Source organism: Schistocerca americana, chromosome 7 (assembly GCF_021461395.2).
Source record: "Schistocerca americana isolate TAMUIC-IGC-003095 chromosome 7, iqSchAmer2.1, whole genome shotgun sequence".
Classification (NCBI taxonomy): domain Eukaryota; kingdom Metazoa; phylum Arthropoda; class Insecta; order Orthoptera; family Acrididae; genus Schistocerca; species Schistocerca americana.
Window position 1 is genome coordinate 475,300,601 of NC_060125.1, and position 19,285 is coordinate 475,319,885.

The 19,285-nt window shown below is 46.2% G+C and overlaps 1 protein-coding gene across 1 annotated transcript in view; it reads left to right on the forward strand.

Moving 5' to 3' along the window:
* The window catches only part of LOC124622384, a 226,377-nt gene that overhangs the window by 36,343 nt on the left and 170,749 nt on the right, over nucleotides 1-19,285 (forward strand). The gene's annotated exons all lie outside the window — the stretch shown is intronic.

A 19,285-nucleotide genomic window follows, 5' to 3' on the forward strand; every position in this document is an offset into this window, starting at 1 on the left:
AGAATCGTACGGGACTAAAGCACATCACTATCGATTGCGAGACCGAGCGAGGTGGCGCAGTGGTTAGCACACTGGATTCGCATTCGGGAGGACGACGGTTCAATCCCGTCTCCGGCCATCCTGATTTAGGTTTTCCGTGATTTCCCTAAATCGTTTCAGGCAAATGCCGGGATGATTCCTTTGAAAGGGCACGGCCGATTTCCTTCCCAATCCTTCCCTAACCCGAGCTTGCGCTCCGTCTCTAATGACCTCGTTGTCAACGGGACGAAAACACTAACCACCACCACCACCGATTGCGAGATTGTAGCATTTATTTATACTTCTGGATGGTGTTGATCTTATGGTGAGTCACGTTTATCCACATTGTAGGCCCACGTTGTATATATTAAAATTCACGAAAAGCCGTATTACGGGTTTCTTTGCTGTTCAGTTAAATATAGGATCGAAGGCTGTGTGTTTTAGGCCGTTATCGATCTCAGTGTCTCATTTGTATTCTGGTCTATTACTACTTTAGTTTAAACATTTCCACAAACGGCACTCTGTGACTGGAGTTGGTTGTTTACTGTACTTTCGTGCGCAGTACTTTCATGTGCAGTATAAAAATGATCTATGTTGATTCTTAAATGCTAACAGAAAAGTAACGCTATGAGGACGGGTCGTGAGTCGTGCTTGGGTAGCTCAGTCAGTAGAGCACTAGCTCGTGAAAAGCCGTGCGGAGTGGCCGAGCGGTTTGCGGCGCCATGTCACGGATTGCGCGGCCCCTCCCGCCGGAGGTTCGAGTCCTCCCTCGGGCATGGGCGTGTGTTGTTCTAAGCGTAAGCTAGTGTAAGTAGTGTGTAAGTCTAGGGACCGATGACCTCAGCAGTTTGGTCCCTTAGGAATTCATACACATTTGAACATCGCCCGTGAAAAGCAAATGTGCCGAGTCTCGGTCGGGCATACACCTTTCAGGAGGTCTCATATCAGCAAACACTCCGCTGCAGAATGAAAATCACACAGAAAAGCAAATTTTCAGAAGTTAGCTGCAAAGTAACTAGGGTCTCCAGAACAGATGCTTCGAGTGAGAGAGTGACGAAATCAAATAAGCGTGTCTACAAGCGAACATTTTTCAAGGAAGTGTACAGTTAGCCCTCGTTGTTGTGTGGGTGCAGCGTAAGAATATCTGATTTTCGGCCCGGAAGTAATTTCGTGAACTAATACTTTTCTGAGCGATTTTGTACACTTGTCCGAAAAATGGAAAAGCACGAAAACTCCCACTTTTACATAAATGCGAAATGGAGAGTTGCAAAAGCTTACGCATTATTGCGTTATTGTCCTAAACTGTATTTAATTATGTATAAAACAACAAAATTCCACCAAAACAATTATTTCTTTTGTCAGATAAGTGATGCACAGTATTATTGTTATTATTATTGGCAGTGGCTGTAGTTGTGTAAACTTGTTGATAAGCATGACTGTTATACAGCAGATGCTATTAAGTTCACACTTTATCAGCACCTGACAAGTTTGAAAGGAGCCTCATTGTGGGTCTCCATTTGACTGGCTGGTCGGATCGTGCTGTGTCCAGGTTTATGAAGAATTCGGAAGTGACAGTGGGTCGAAGTTAGACTGCACTAGAACGTGGGGCTCACAGATTCAACGTCAAAGTTTCGATCGACCACGTCTGACCATTAAAGGGATCTTCTCCGTGTTGTTCGCCAAGACATAATAGCCCTTTCACATTTGTAGCTGCCGTCCGAGAAGAAGTAATGGAGTCCCTGATACCTTCTGTATCATCCTGAATCATGTTCAAACGCTAGCAGCAGCTGGACAAGGGAATTCCAGTGCCATGCGTAGGCTGCCATTAACATCACATCACAGACGATCAATTCCAATTACTAAATGATCTAGAGAGAATTTATGTATGGTGTGAAAAGTGGCAATTGGCACTAAACAAAGAAAAGTCCGAGGTCATACACATCGATACCAAAAGAAATCCGATAGATTTAGGGTATACGATAAATCGTGCAAATCTAAGGGCTCTCAATTCGACTAAATACCTAGGAATTACAATTACGAGCAACTCAAATTGGAAAGACCACATAGATAATATTGTGGGGAAGGCGAAACAAAGTCTGCGCTTTGTTGGCCGAACACATTAAAGAGACAGCCTACATTACACTTGTCCGTCCTCTGCTGGAATATTGCTGTGCGGTGTGGGATCCTTACCAGGTAGGATTGGCGGAGGACATCGAAAAAGTGCAAAGAAGGGCAGATCGTTTCGTGTTATCGCGCAGTAGGTGTGAGATTGTCACTGATACGATACGCGAGTTGGGGTGGCAGGCACTGAAACAAAGGCGGCTTTCTTTGCGGCGAGATATATTTACAAAATTTCAATCAGCAACTTTCTCTTCCGAATGCGAAAATAATTTGTTGACACCCGCCTACGTAGGGAGAAATGATCATCATAATAAAATAAGAGAAGTCATAGCTCTAACGGAAAGATTTAGGTGTTCCTTTTTCCCACGCGCCATTCGAGAGTGGAATGGTAGAGAGGCACTTAAGTGTGAATTGCAGAGTAACCATGTAGATGTAGATGTAGACAAACGCAACGTTTGGAGTGGTGGCCTGACCAGGAAGCATGAAGTGCTGATTAATGGTGTCATATTGTGTTCGGCTATGAATCGCGCCCCTGCACTTCCCCAGGTGATCGTCATCGGGGATTATGGCGACTATCTGGGTACAGGTATCAGTCTTCCAATGTTTTGGTGGAGCACAGCTCAGTTACTCTTGGAGTAATCGCGTGGGGAGCGGATAGTGATTGACGAGAGCTGGTAGTACGTCACGGACACCTACATCCTCTTGTGTTACCTCTCATGCAACAGTATTGTGATGCTATTTTTCAACAGGGCAATACTCGTCCACACATGGCACGTGTCTCTATGAACAGTCTGCGTGATGTTGAGGTACTCCCGTGGCCACAAAAATCCCCGTATCTGTCCCCAGTAGAACACGTATGGGACCAGCTTGGAAGTCGACTACATCCCACCACCAATATCCAGGATGTTAAGGACCAGTTACAGCAGCTGTGGACCAGCTTGCCTCAGTAGAGAATACAGCTTTATGACAAAACTAGCTGTCAAAATTTGCATTGCCCAGGTATTCACTTTGCAAATTTTCTTTTAGAAACAAAAAGTGAACTGTGTTTGTAGTGTATTATTCCAGGCAGTTTATGTCCTCTCGGTGCAACTGCTTCCCGTGTCTACAACGCGGTTTTTTAAACATCTCTATGGCGGTGCCTATTCGTAGCTCTATAGACGGCAATTGTTTCAGCCTACAGCCGAGTATGCATTGCAGTTGATAGCTGTCAACAGCGCTGCCAGGCGTCATGGATTTCCTTAAGTTGAATCGATTGCGACTGTAGGAGTGTGTTAGTAGTAAAGAGTAAATGTATTAAATTTCGTGCATGGTGCGGCATTTTTTTAGGCGTCTCAGTATTTATGACGTGTCTCTTGTACTCTGTGTTGTACAATTGTGTAGGTTCAGTCAGAGGCATATGTGGATACTGTTTACAAAATGTGTTGCGAATAGAGTTAGTAGGAGAGAAGTAATAAATATAAACGCCATGTGCAATGCGGCAGTTTTCCATGCGTCTCAGCGTTTCAGACGTCTTATCTCCTGAACTATGATAGGTAGGTGGTTCTTACCCCGACAGCAGTTGTTGACTGACAGTAAGGGATACGTGTACCAAGTTTGGTTGAAATCGACCCAGTGGTTTAGGAGGAGATGTGGAACACACACACACACACACACACACACGCATCATACACATGTTTATGATATGTATGGATTCCCGTCGCATTAGTGCAAGTATTCAGGCCGGAAGGGATACAAAGCAATACCGGTAAGTGGGTCACAGTGCCAAGTTCTTTGTAAAATTGACTCGATTTAGTGATCACTGAAATAACGTCACATCCTCTGTCAACTTGTGAAGTTTGATTTAGTTTTCTCCTCCGTTTCTGACTGTTTCACTTTTTTTGTCAGGTAGTATATTTCGGTTAATGTGAACCGTTATTCTTTCGGAGGAACGGTTGAGTAACGTTAATCTGGCGATCATCTTTTACACATTAATTTCAATTAGTCATACAGGTATAGTCAGTCGATTAATCTGAGGGTTAAGACCGACTGGCAGGGTAATACCACACCACACTTTTTTTGTAGCAACTCTGCGGCTTTCTGCAGGAGACAGAGAAACATAGGACACGAACGAGCCACCCGTTTCAGCTGTGCTATCGTCGCGTGGTGCTGATGCGATCTATTGCGTGGGCGGTTCTGGCCTGGCGCAGATTGGCCGGAAGGGTGGGACGAACGAGTTTCAGCAACAGCGGTGGGCGGGACCATCGCACGTCCAACCCAAACATGTCGCACTCATGGCGATCGTCCGCAACCTTCCACTGCACGCCGTAGGTCGTAGACGCCACTAGCTTTTACATCCCGTTAGGAAGGGTTACGGCAGTGTTCCTCTATCCCACCACTGATCAAGGAAGCAGAGTTACAGATGGGTGCGAAACGTGAACAGTGAGGTAGAACACAAACGAAACGATTAGAAGACTTTGAAATCGTTGTGTTACAGGAGACTGATGAAGAAGAGATGGAACGGTCTTGCAACGTATCAACAAGAATAAATGCATTATAAAGAACACGATGAATCGAAGAGCTAGAATGGCTGGGTACATGCTACGATGTGGATCACCTTCGAAAACCGTAGTTGAGAAGGCATGATTCGCAGGTAGAAATATTACAGTACTATCAGTTTAATATTTCATGATTCCAAAATACTAACACGATTTATTTATAGAAGAATAGAAAAACTGGTAGAAGCCGACCTTGAAGAAGGTTATTTTGGAATCCGCGCGAAATGTAGGAACACGCAAAGCAACATCTACCCTATGACTAATTTTAGAAGATAGGTTAAGGAAAGGCAGATCCACATTTATAGCTTTTGTACATTTGGAGAAAACACTTAGCAATGAAACACCATTTTGAAATTCTGAAGGTAGCAGTGGTAAAATACGGGGAGCTAAAGGTCAAATACAACTTGTACAGAAACCAGACTTCAGTTATTTGAGTCGAGGGGCATGAAAGGGAAGCACTGATTGGAATGAAAGCAGTGGTTGGAAAGGGAGTGAGACAGAGTTGTAGCCTATCCCCAATGTTATTCAGTCTGTACGTTGAGCAAGCAGTAAAGGAGACCAAAGAAAAATTTGGAGAAGAAACTAAAGGTCAGGTGGAAGAAATAAAAACTTTGAGGCTTCCCGATTACATTTGAATTCTGGGGTCCGCCGCGGCTCTTGGTCTTCCGGTAGCGTTCTTGCTTCCCGCGCACGGGGTCCCGGGTTCCATTCCCGGCGGGGTCAGGGATTTTCTCTGCGTCGAGACGACTAGGTGTTGTGTGTCTTTCATCATCATTTCATCCTCATTCACTCGCAAGTCGCCGTAGTGGCGTTAAAGAACTTGTGGAGCGGCGGCCGAACCGCCCCGCGAGGGGTCTCCCGGCCACCAATGCCATACGCTCATTATTATTATAACTCTGTCTTAGACAGGGAAAGGCTGGAAGAGCATTCGAGTCTTGAAATGAGGATCCAAATGAACATCAAGAAAAGTAAAAGAAGGGTACTGAAATATAGCCGAATTAAATCAGACAATACTGACGGGACTAGATTAGCAAACAAGGCACTAAAAGTAGTAGATGAGTTTTGCTATTTGAGCGGTAAAATAAGAGATGATGGCCAAAGAAGAGAAGATGTAAAATGTAGATTGCCCATGGCAAGAAACGTGTCTCTGAAGAAGAGAAATTTATTAACAACGAATACAGATTTAAGTGTTAGGACGTCTTTTCTGAACGTATTTCTGTGGAATGTAGCCTTGTATGGAAGAGAAACATGTACGATAAACTGTTCAGACAAGAAGAGAAGTTTTTGAAATGTGGTGCTACAGAAGACTGCAGAAGGTTAGATGAGTAGATCACGTAACTAATGAGGAAATACTGAATAGAACTGGGAGACAAAAAATTCTCGCGTAAATTGACTAAAAGAAGGGATCAATTGATAGGATACACTCTGAGACGTCAAGGGTTCACCAAATTAGTACTGGAGGGAATTTCGGTGGGAGAACAAGAGATCAATACAGTAAGTAAGCTCAAAAGGATGTAGACTGAAGTATTATTAGAAGTTGGAGTAACTTCCACAGGATAGAGTAGCGTGTAGGGCTGCGTCAAATCAGTCTTCGGACTGAAGATCACAACAACAACAATAAGGCAGACAATGCTGGACGCTGCAGTTATGTTGATATGAAGAGGACAAATGGTAAACAGCAGGAACGGAGAGTTTCCTCAAATCAAATACAGGGTAAATGAGTGAAACGACAACAACCGGAAATTCTTGAAGAAGACGTTGCAGTTATAAGCACAACAACAACAAATTAATTATCTGCAGGAGACATCACGTTAACACTTTGTAACTTCATCTCCAGCTTCGATATTGCCATCAATTCAGTGAGGAAACAAGTCCACAAGTTTCTGCAAGTATGCCCTATCCAGCTGAAAATACTCATTGATGAATACATCGCACAAACACTATGTGATCAAAAGTATCCGGACAGCCCCAAAAACATAAGTTTTTTATATTAGGTCCATTGTGCTGCCACCTACTGCCAGGTACTCCATATCTGCGACCTCAGTAGTCATTAGACATCGTGAGAGGGCAAAATGGGGCGCTCCGCGAAACTCACGGACTTCGAACGTGGTCAGATAATTGAGTGTCACTTGTGTCATACATCTGTACGCGAGATTTCCACACTCCTAAACATCCCTAGGTCCACTGTTTTCGATGTGATAGTGAAGTGGAAACGTGAAGGAACACGTGCAGCACAAAAGCTCACAGGCCGACCTCGTCTGTTGACTGAGTAAGGCCGCCGACTTTTGAAGAGGGTCGTAATGTGTAATAGGCAGACATCTATGCAGACCATCACACAGGAATTTCAAACTGCATCAGTATCCACTGCAAGTACTATGACAGTTAGGCGGAAGGAGAGAAAACTTGGATTTCATGGTCGAGCGGCTGCTTATAAGCCATACGTCACGCCAGTAAATGCCAAACGGCGCCCCGCTTGGTGTAAGGAATGTAAACATTGGACGATTGAACAGTAGAAAAACGGCTGTATGGAGTGGCGAATCACGGTACACAATGTGGAGATCCGATGGCAGGGTGTGGCTATGGCGAATGCTCGGAGAACGTCATCTGCCAGCATGTGTAGTGCCAACAGTAAAATTCGGAGGTGGTGGTGTTATGGTGTGGTCGTGCTTTTCATGGAGGGGACTTGCACCCGTTGTTGTTTCGCATGGCACTATCACAGCAGAGGGCTAGAGTGATGTTTTAAGGATCTTATTGCTACCCACTGTTGAAGAGCAATTCGGGGATGGCGATTGCATCTTTCTACACGATCGAGCACCTGTTCATAATGCACGGCCTGTGGCGGATTGGTTACACGACAATAACATCCCTGTAGTGGACGGGCCTCCACAGAGTCCTGATCTGAATCCTATAGCACAAGTTTTGGATGTTTTGGAATGCCGAGGGCTCACCAATCGACATCGATACCCCTCGTCAGTGCAGCACTCCGTGAAAAATGGGCTGCCAGTCCCCAAGAAACTTTCCAGCACCTGAGTGAACGTATGCGTGCGAGAGTGGACGCTGTCATCAAGGCTAAGGGTGGGCCAACACCATATTGAATTCCAGCATTGCCGATGGAGGGCGCCACGACTTGTAAGTAATTTTCACCCATGTGTCCGGATACTTTTGATCACATAGTGTAGCTGCCAATTTCGTGATGTTGATTCTACAGCTATACTGTTGGAACGAAATTCACCACCCTCAAGGAATAGGTCATTTTACTGACAAGTGATGTGACAGCTAGTCCATCATTGTAGGAGTAATGGATAACAAATGCAGACCCAATGAAACCCATCTGTCACAGTAAACGGTGCCCAAACAGTCACATCAATACACGGCGCACCCTCCCCTGCCGGCAACGCAGGCGTGTATTTTCGCATGTAAACGATTATAAATGTGCCGAATGGGATTTTGCGGTAGGTTGTCCCTAGCATATGGCGCCGTTGTTGCTAGTCGGCAGTGGTTCCTGCAAATTCTGGAGAACGAGCAAGTTCTCACTTGATCATATCCATACGCGTTCAACTGGCGAGAGATCTGGTGATCTTGCTGGCCAAGGCAGTTTTTTAACACCACGATGAGCACTTTGCGTCGCAGTAGCTCTATGTGGACGTGCGTTGTCCTGTCGAAAAAGCACATCACGTTGTTGTCGAAGAAATCACAGCAGTACGGGTGTAACAGCCTGTGCAGTGTAATGGGCATTCGCTACTTTGCCCTGCAACAACACTAAATGTGTCAGTAAGTTGTAACTGAGGCGCCTCACTCCATGAAGGCTGGGATGGGACCAGTGTGTCGTAGGCGAATGCACACCATAACAGGCATCTCAACACGTTTGCACTATACACGTGTACGTCCATCACTCGCGTAGAGACAGCAACTACTCTCATCAGCGAAAACAACAGAGCGCCGTTCTACTCTCAGTCGATTCTGTGAGGACACCCGAGTATCCACGCTTGACGGTGTTGTGGTGTCAGTGGTAGCCTGGCCAGAGGCAGATGTCATGTCGCTCCTGGTGCCAATACACAGTTCCCAATGGTCCCTGACAACATAGTAGATACAAGATGTGTCCGGATTTCGTTCTTGGATGATGTTCGGGCGGCTACCGCTGCCCGCACAATGCGTCGATTTTGACGTGCGTCTGTACAAAGTAGACGTCCAGAAATTGGTCTACAGATGTGGTGATGTTCCACAGACCACTACTGAAAGTAGCGACACACCACCAATATACTGTGCCCGACATGTGCAGCAGTCCTTCAATACGTCCCTCCAATTGCCCACCGGGCCACAGTGCGATCCTATTCCAACGGCTGAAACTGTTCGACAGGAATACGTACTCGTCGGTGGGGCATTGTTGTACCCTAGAATGAATGTTGCGAACACTGGTCACCTCTTAGATCAACACAGTTACTACATGCGAAGTCAGAGCAGAAGGTGCACAGACTGTCCTCCAGAGAGCCAGCTGATCGCCGACAACTTAGACAAATGAATCACAAACACTACGACCCCTCAGTATACATATACGTAGGCGTGCTGAAAAGCAATGCCTCCGAATTTTGTATGTGAAATCTCCTGAAGCTTTTTGAGCAAAACAAACGTTATTAACATTCTACATCTTTATTCTTCATGTCTACACATACATTTTTCTACATAGTCACCCTGGTGACGGACACAGTTCTCCGAACGAGAGACCAGTTTGTGGATACCTTCACTGCAGAATGTATGACTTTGTTGACGGAACCACAACCTCACATCTCACGCACCGACATTTACTATGTGATCAAAAGTATCCAGATACATGGCTGAAAAGGACTTACAAGTTCGGGGCGCCCTCCATCGGTAAGGCTGGAATTCAGTATGGTATTGGCCCATCCTTAGCCTCGCTGACAGCTTCAACTCGCGCAAGCATACGTTTAATCAGGTGCTGGAAGTTTTATTGGGGAATCGCAGCCCATTCTTCACGGAGTGTTGCACTGCAAGGAGGGGTATCGATGTCGGTCGGTGAGACCTCGCACGATGTCGGCGTTCTAAAACATCCCAAAGGTTTCTACAGGATTCAGGTCAGGACTCTGTGCAGGCCAGTCAATTACAGGGATGTTATTGTCCTGTAACCACTCCGTTACAGGCCGTGCATTATGAACAAGTGCTCGATCGTGTTGAAAGATGCAATCGCCATCCCCGAATTGCTCTTCAACATGGGAAGCAAGAAGGGCTTTAAACATCAATGTACGCCTGTCTTCTGACAGTGCCACGCAAAACAAAATGGGTGCAAGCCCCCTCCATGAAAAACACGACCACACCATAACACCACAGCCTCAGAATTCCTGTGTGATGGTCTGGATAGATGTCTGCCTATTACACATTACGACCCTCTTCAACTGTCGGCGGTCTCTATCAGCCAACAGATGTGGTAGGCCTGTACGCTTTTGTGCTGTACGTGTCCCTTCACGTTTCCACTTCACTATCACATTGGAAACAGTGGACCCAGGAATGTTTAGGAGTGTGGAAATGTCGCGTACAGACGTATGATACAAGTGACACCCAATCACCTGACCACGTTGGAAGTCCGTGAGTTCCACGGAGCGCCCCATTCTGTTCTCTCACGATGTCTAATGACTACTGGGGTCGCTGATATGGAGTACCTAGCAGTAGGTGGCAGCACAATGCACCTAATATAAAAACGTATGTTTTTAGGGGTGTCCGGGTACTTTTGATCAGATGGTGTAGTTACGTTACACACCACCATGTTATACGCTTCAGTTCGGAGCCCTCTAGCGCCAGAGAACTGCAAATATGTAGATATGAAGAATAAGGGTGTAGAAGGTGAATTACGATTGTTTTATTAAAAGAACTTTGAGAGTTTTTACATAAAAAATTCGGAGGCATCAGTTTTCACCACGTCTTTGTATTATATTCTGGTGTCACTGAGTACAGTCTTTCAGGGTGTTGCAGTACATCTACATCTGTACTCTGCAAGCCACCTTACAGTATTTGGAGGAGGATACCTGCGAAACCAATATCATTTCCCTCATCTTGTTCCTTTAGTGAATGGCAGGTAGGAAGAATGCCTGTCGATGAACTTCCGTATGAGATTTAGTTACTCTTTTTTTTCGTGTGTTTTCTTCGAACGTACGCCCTCGGAATTTCAGCGGTAATCTTCTCCGTGATGCACATGTCTCTTGTAGTGCCTGCTTTTGGAGTTTGTTGACCATGTTCGTAACGCTCCCGGGCTTACTGAACGATCCTGTGACGAAACATGCCGTCTTCGTTGGAAGTTCTCGATCTCTTCTGTTAATCCCACTCGGCAAGGCTCCCAGGCCGATGAACAATACTCAATAATCTCTCGAACAAGTGTATGGTAAACCACGTCTTTTGTGGATGAGTTACAGTTCCTTAACATCCCTCCGATGAATCTCAGCCCGGCATTTGTTTCTCGTACAATTTGTTTTATGTGATGATACCACTTAAGGTCGCTCCGGCTGGTTGCTCCTAGGTATTTCACTGTTGCTCTCTCCAGTGAGTTTTCACCGATAGCGTAACCGAACATTAATGGATCTCTTCGCCTGTTTACGCGCAGTATCTTACGTTTATATACGTTCATGGTCAACTACCACCCCAGCACCAACCATCGATCCTCTTTAAGTGTCTCTGTATTTATCTACAGTCTTCTGCACTTCTAATATTCCTATAGAGAACTGTTGTCTGCAAAAAGACTCATACAACTTCCGACGTTATTCACATCATTCACAAATGATGTTATGCTCTACAAAGCTGGCCCGGATAGCCGTGTGCTTCCGCTCGCCGTTTCCGGGATTCTGGGAGGCGCACCGGCTGCTAGGTCGTGCGGATTAGTGACGCGGGCCGGTGAGCCGGTCAGCGTGGATGCGGTTCTTAGGCGGTTTTCCACATCCGACTAGGTGAATACCGGGCTGGTACCAACGCCCTTCACCTAGGTTACATGATTCGCAAACATTTTCATAAACGTTCTCAGATGGGATAACAGTAGACGCAGACAGAAGAGGGAAGCAAATTCCGTCCGTGTGTGTGCGTGTAAAGGGGGGGATGAGGGGGGGGGGGGGGGGAAGGATGACAGGAAGGACATCCGGCCACCCTCTACCACTAAAATTCCCAAATCCAGATCACCTCACCGACCTCAAGAACACACGCAATAAGGCCTGGAAAAAGAAGAGGACAGATGGTCCTATAATACTCCCCCGAGGTACTCCGAAAACTGCCTCTACATCTGCCGATATCGTCCGGTTAAGAATGACATATTTACTTCTGTCTCGTCGAATGTCTTGAATCTAGTCACCAATCTGTTCCCATACTCGTTAAGCTCGTATTTTCCTCACTGAATGACGGTTCGCAACTGTGTCGAATACCTTCCGGAATGAACACGTTACCTAACTGGACGCCATCGTCTACAGCTCTCTTGATTTCATGGACGAACAGCACGAGCTGTGATGAATTCTTCTCGTGCTATCAGCCGAATCAAGGCATCGTTATGCGGCAACATTTTAACAGGTTTCCGACTTCGCCTGAAGACGACAAGTAGAAAGCTTCCATAGAACGAAAAAGCAGTTCAGGTTGCAAATATTTTATTTTTCATTCGATGACTAATTTCAGGCAGAGACCCATTTTCAAATCAACATAACAAAATCGAAAATGGAATTTCCGGAGATGTCAAAAAATGTGTAATGTACATTTACACATTTTCTGATATCTTCGGAAATTCCATTTACGATTTTGTTATGTTGGTTTGAAAATGGGTCTCGACCCGAAACTAGCCATCGAATGAGAAGTAAAATATTTGCAACTTGGGCTGGTTTTTCGTTCTATTGATTAACAGACATTGCTAATCCAAGCTACTCCAGCAAGCTGGAAGTTCGTAAGTAGGAATGTTATTGAAAAGTTGCCGCAGAACGATGCCTTGACTCGCCTGATAACCCGAGAAGACTTCCTCATCGAGATTCTCCGAGAAAGTCTAAAGTCGCATAGAATGAGCTGTGTTTCGCAAGATATCTGATAACGGAATCGTTGTTGATTTTTGCAGAGCAGGTCTTCATTTTTTGCAGACGGCGTAATGCGTGAGCAGACGTCATCCCTAAATCTATAACAAACTGACGAAAGCAATGGTCTATGCTTTTTTCCAATCGTTTGTACCCTTCGTTGTTGTAGCGACAAACGATACACTACTGCTAGAAGCGGTGCAAGTTCTTTCGCATAATCTCACAGGTATCTCATCTGGTCCAGATGCCTTTCCACTATTGTGCGATTTTAGTTGCTTTTCTATTCCGCGAATACTTATTTCAGTACCTGCCATTTCGGTGTCCGTTCGATGATTGAAAGGAGAAACGATGTTACGATCTTCCTTGTGAATCAACCCTTATGCCTAGTTGAGTAGAGTCAAAGTCGTTCTATACTCAGGAAATAACCTTTAGGGATGGATGCGGTAATCATGCATTACCTTTTTCATCAAGGTCCCAGCGGAGGTGGTTTGCCGTTACCCTCCCCGGACCTTTTATGAATGGTCTGTTGTGTATCTGTGTCTCGTGAATGACAGTGATGAGTGTTCGTATCGTATTGTATTGTGTTTTTGGTTGTTACGGATGGAGAGAGGGGAGAGGGAAAAGCCCTTGCTGGCACATAACCTATGACGATTGAACAGCAGCTCCAACGTAACATCAGCGTCCGACGGACGGATCATCACCAGGGGTCTATCCCGCCCTCATTCCAGGAGACAATGTGGAAATATTTGGAATGTAATCCAACACTTCGCCGCAAAGAGTAGTGATAAGGAATCATCTCACCCTTTCTTGTCAGTTAAATACTGGTAATGAAATTTTTCTCCTGTATTCGGAATGGCTATTACAAAGTAAGTCCAATTCATTCTCTCTTCAGTACCACTTTCATTGGTGCAAGTTCGCTCTTAGGGGAGGGCTTTTACTGTCTCATTGTGGAGGGAGATATTGGCTGGTCAAGCCAGATCAAGGCTCAGAGAAAGTCAAGGGGCAACAAAATAATGACGTTGATTGATAACGTCTTGAACGACCACGTCTGACTTAATGAAGTGCAGACATTTTTGACGTGACATCGACCGTGCGTATGAAGAAATGAGATAAAGTGAAGTACGGTGTTGTACAGTTTTCATACCTGTCTCTAAAGTACATGACTACACGTCCGTTCGGAGCAGGCGAGTCTCGATACCACACAATATCGATAGGAGTGATAGTCTTTGAAAATCCTCGCGACTACTCCCGACACTACAGTTTTAGATTTTATTCCCTTTTTTTCTTTTTTGAGTCACGAGTCTTCTGACTGGTTTGATGCTGCCCGCCACGAATTCCTCTCCTGTGTCAACCTCTTCATCTCAAAGTAGCACTTGCAACCTACGTCCTCAATTACTTGCTGGACGTATTCCATTCTCTGTCTTGCTCTACCGTTTTTGCACTCTTACAGCTCCCTCTAGTAACTTGGAAGTCATTCCCTGATGTGTTAATAGATGTCCTGTTATCCTGTCCCTTTTCCTTGTCAGTGTTTTCCGCGTATTCCTTTCCTCTCCGATTCTGCGAAGAACCTCCTCACTCCTTATCAGTCCACCGAATTTTCAACATTTGTCTAAATGCCTCGATTCTCTTCTCTTCCGGTTTTCGCATAGTCCATGTTTCACTACCATCAATGCTGTGCTCCAAACCTACATTCTCAGAAATTTCTTTCTCGGATTGAGGCCTATGTTTGATACTAGTGGACTTCTCTTGGTCAGGAATTCCCTTTTTGCCAGTGCTATCCGCTTTCGATGTCCTCCTTGCCCGTTCATCATTGGTTATTTTGTTGTCTGCGTAGTAGAGTTCCTTGACTTCTTCTACTTCGTGACCATCAGTCCTGATGTTAAGTTTCTCGCTGTTCTCATTTCTACTACTTCTCATTACCTTCGACTTCCTTGGATTTAACTCTATCCGTATTCTGTACTCATTATACTGTTCTTCCCATTCAGAAGATCATGTAACTCCTCTTCAGTTTCACTCACGATAACACTGTCATCAGCGAATCGTATCATTGATATCCTTTTACCTTGTATTTTAATCTCACTCCTGAACCTTTCTTTTATTTCCATCATTGCTTCTTCGATGTACAGATTGAACAGTAGGAGCGAAAGATTGCATCCCTTCTCACACCCTTTTTAACACGAGCACTTCGTTCTTGGTCGTCCACTCTTATTTTTCCCTCTTGGCTCTTGTACATATAGTATATTACCCTTCTCTCTCTGTATCTTACCCCTATTTTTCTCAGAATTTCGAAAGACTTGCAGCACGTTACATTGTCGAACGGTTTTTCCAGGTTGACAAATCTTATGAACGTGTCTTGATTTTTCTTTGGTCTTGCTTCCATTATCAACCGCAACGTCAGAATTGCGTCTCTGGTGCCTTTACTTTTCCTAAAGCCAAACTGGCCGTCACCTATCACATTGTTATTTACCTTAGGAACTGGTAATACAGGCAGCTTTATTTAACAGCATGCAAAATGCAAGGAGCGTATACACTATCTGGCCAAAAGTATCTTGGCATTCATGGCAGTTTGACCTCTGCTGAGAACACTTGAAATGAGATGTCTGAATGTATGTGGAGAAATGACAGCCCATTATTCTTGAAGAGCGGAAAGCAGGGAAGGTAATGATGTGGGTGCTAGGGTCTGGAGCGAAGTCGATTTCTCAACTCATCCCAAATGTGTTCCATTGGGTTCAGGTGGGTCTTCAGGACATGCCAGTCCATTTTCAGAATATACCTGTCCACTGAAAATGGACTGGCCTGTCCTGAAGACCCACCTGAACCATATATATATATATATACACTCCCGGAAATTGAAATAAGAACACCGTGAATTCATTGTCCCAGGAAGGGGAAACTTTATTGACACATTCCTGGGGTCAGATACATCGCATGATCACACTGGCAGAACCACAGGCACATAGACACAGGCAACAGAGCATGCACAATGTCGGCACTAGTACAGTGTATATCCACCTTTCGCAGCAATGCAGGCTGCTATTCTCCCATGGAGACGATCGAAGAGTTGCTGGATGTAGTCCTGTGGAACGGCTTGCCATGCCATTTCCACCTGGCGCCTCAGTTGGACCAGCGTTCGTGCTGGACGTGCAGACCGCGTGAGACGACGCTTCATCCAGTCCCAAACATGCTCAATGGGGGACAGATCCGGAGATCTTGCTGGCCAGGGAAGTTGACTTACACCTTCTAGAGCACGTTGGGTGGCACGGGATACATGCGGACGTGCATTGTCCTGTTGGAACAGCAAGTTCCCTTGCCGGTCTAGGAATGGTAGAACGATGGGTTCGATGACGGTTTGGATGTACCGTGCACTATTCAGTGTCCCCTCGACGATCACCAGTGGTGTACGGCCAGTGTAGGAGATCGCTCCGCACGCCATGATGCCAGGTGTTGGCCCTGTGTGCCTCGGTCGTATGCAGTCCTGATTGTGGCGCTCACCTGCACGGCGCCGAACACGCATACGACCATCATTGGCACCAAGGCAGAAGCGACTCTCATCGCCGAAGGCGACACGTCTCCATTCGTTCCTCCATTCACGCCTGTCGCGACACCGCTGGAGGCGGGCTGCACGATGTTGGGGCGTGAGCGGAAGACGGCCTAACGGTGTGCGGGACCGTAGTCCAGCTTCATGGAGACGGTTGCGAATGGTCCTCGCCGATACCCCAGGAGCAACAGTGTCCCTAATTTGCTGGGAAGTGGCGGTGCGGTCCCCTACGGCACTGCGTAGGATCCTACGGTCTTGGCGTGCATCCGTGCGTCGCTGCGGTCCGGTCCCAGGTCGACGGGCACGTGCACCTTCCGCCGACCACTGGCGACAACATCGATGTACTGTGGAGACCTCACGCCCCACGTGTTGAGCAATTCGGCGGTACGTCCACCCGGCCTCCCGCATGCCCACTATACGCCCTCACTCAAAGTCCGTCAACTGCACATGCGGGAGGCCGGGTGGACGTACCGCCGAATTGCTCAACACGTGGGGCGTGAGGTCTCCACAGTACATCGATGTTGTCGCCAGTGGTCGGCGGAAGGTGCACGTGCCCGTCGACCTGGGACCGGACCGCAGCGACGCACGGATGCACGCCAAGACCGTAGGATCCTACGCAGTGCCGTAGGGGACCGCACCGCCACTTCCCAGCAAATTAGGGACACTGTTGCTCCTGGGGTATCGGCGAGGACCATTCGCAACCGTCTCCATGAAGCTGGGCTACGGTCCCGCACACCGTTAGGCCGTCTTCCGCTCACGCCCCAACATCGTGCAGCCCGCCTCCAGTGGTGTTGCGACAGGCGTGAATGGAGGGACGAATGGAGACGTGTCGTCTTCAGCGATGAGAGTCGCTTCTGCCTTGGTGCCAATGATGGTCGTATGCGTGTTTGGCGCCGTGCAGGTGAGCGCCACAATCAGGACTGCATACGACCGAGGCACACAGGGCCAACACCCGGCATTATGGTGTGGGGAGCGATCTCCTACACTGGCCGTACACCACTGGTGATCGTCGAGGGGACACTGAATAGTGCACGGTACATCCAAACCGTCATCGAACCCATCGTTCTACCATTCCTAGACCGGCAAGGGAACTTGCTGTTCCAACAGGACAATGCACGTCTGCATGTATCCCGTGCCACCCAACGTGCTCTAGAAGGTGTAAGTCAACTACCCTGGCCAGCAAGATCTCCGGATCTGTCCCCCATTGAGCATGTTTGGGACTGGATGAAGCGTCGTCTCACGCGGTCTGCACGTCCAGCACGAACGCTGGTCCAACTGAGGCGCCAGGTGGAAATGGCATGGCAAGCCGTTCCACAGGACTACATCCAGCATCTCTACGATCGTCTCCATGGGAGAATAGCAGCCTGCATTGCTGCGAAAGGTGGATATACACTGTACTAGTGCCGACATTGTGCATGCTCTGTTGCCTGTGTCTATGTGCCTGTGGTTCTGTCAGTGTTATCATGTGATGTATCTGACCCCAGGAATGTGTCAATAAAGGTTCCCCTTCCTGGGACACTGAATTCACGGTGTACTTATTTCAATTTCCAGGAGTATATATATATATATATATATATATATATATATATATATATATATATATATATCATAACCCCCCACCATGCAATATGGACCTTGCCGTTGGTGGGGAGGCTAGCGTCCCTCAACGATACAGATAGCCGTACCGTAGGTGCAACCACAACGCAGGGGTATCTGTTGAGAGGGCAGACAAACGTGTGGTTCCTGAAGAGGGGCAGCAGCCTTTTCAGTAGTTGCAGGGGCAACAGTCTGGATGATTGACCGATCTGGCACTGTAACACTAACCAAAACGGCCTTGCTGTTGTGGTACTGCGAACGGCTGAAAGCAAGGGGAAACTACAGCCGTAACTTTTCCCGAGGGCATGCGGCTTTACTGTATGATTAAATGATGATGGCGTCCTCTTGGGTAAAATATTCCTTAGGTAAAATAGTACCCCATTCGGATCTCCGGGCGGGGACTACTCAAGAGGATGTCGTTATCAGGAGAAAGAAAACTGGCGTTCTACGGATCGGAGCGTGGGGTGTCAGATCCCTTAATCAGGCAGGTAGGTTAGAAAATTTAAAAAGGGAAATAGATAGGTTGACGTTAGACATAGTGGGAATTAGTGAAGTTCGGTGGCAGGAGGAACAAGACTTTTGGTCAGGTGAATACAGGGCTATAAATACAAAATCAAATAGAGGTAATGCAGGAGTAGGTTTAATAATGAATAAAAAAATAGGAGTGCGGGTAAGCTACTATCAACACCATAGTGAACGCATTATTGTGACCAAGATAGACATGAAGCCCATGCCTACTACAGTAATACAAGTTTATATGCCAACTAGCTCTGCATATGATGAAAAAATTGATGAAATGTATGATGAGATGAAAGAAATTATTCAGGTCGTGAAGGGAGACGAAAATTTAATAGTCATGGGTGACTGGAATTCGACAGTAGGAAAAGGAAGAGAAGGAAACGTAGTAGGTGAATACGGATTGGGGCTAAGAAATGAAAGAGGAAGCCGCCTGGTAGAATTTCGCACAGAGCATAACTCAACCATAACTAACGCTTGGTTCAAGAATCATGAAAGAAGGTTGTATACATGGAAGAACCCTGGAGATACTAAATGGTTTCAGATAGGTTATATAATGGTAAGACAGAGATTTAGGAACCAGATTTTAAATTGTAAGACATTTTCAGGGGCAGATGTGGACTCTGACCACAACCTATTGGTTATGAACTGTAGATTAAAACTGAAGAAACTGCTAAAAGGTGGGAATTTAAGGAGATGGGACCTGGACAAAATGACTAAACCAGAGGCTGTACAGAGTTTCAGAGAGAGCATAAGGGAACAATTGACAGGAATGGGGGAAAGAAATACAGTAGAAGATGAATGAGTAGCTTTGAGGAATGAAATAGTGAAGGCAGCAGAGGATCAAGTAGGTAAAAAGACGAGGGATACTAGAAATCCTTGGGTAACAGAAGAGATACTGAATTTAATTGATGAAATGAGAA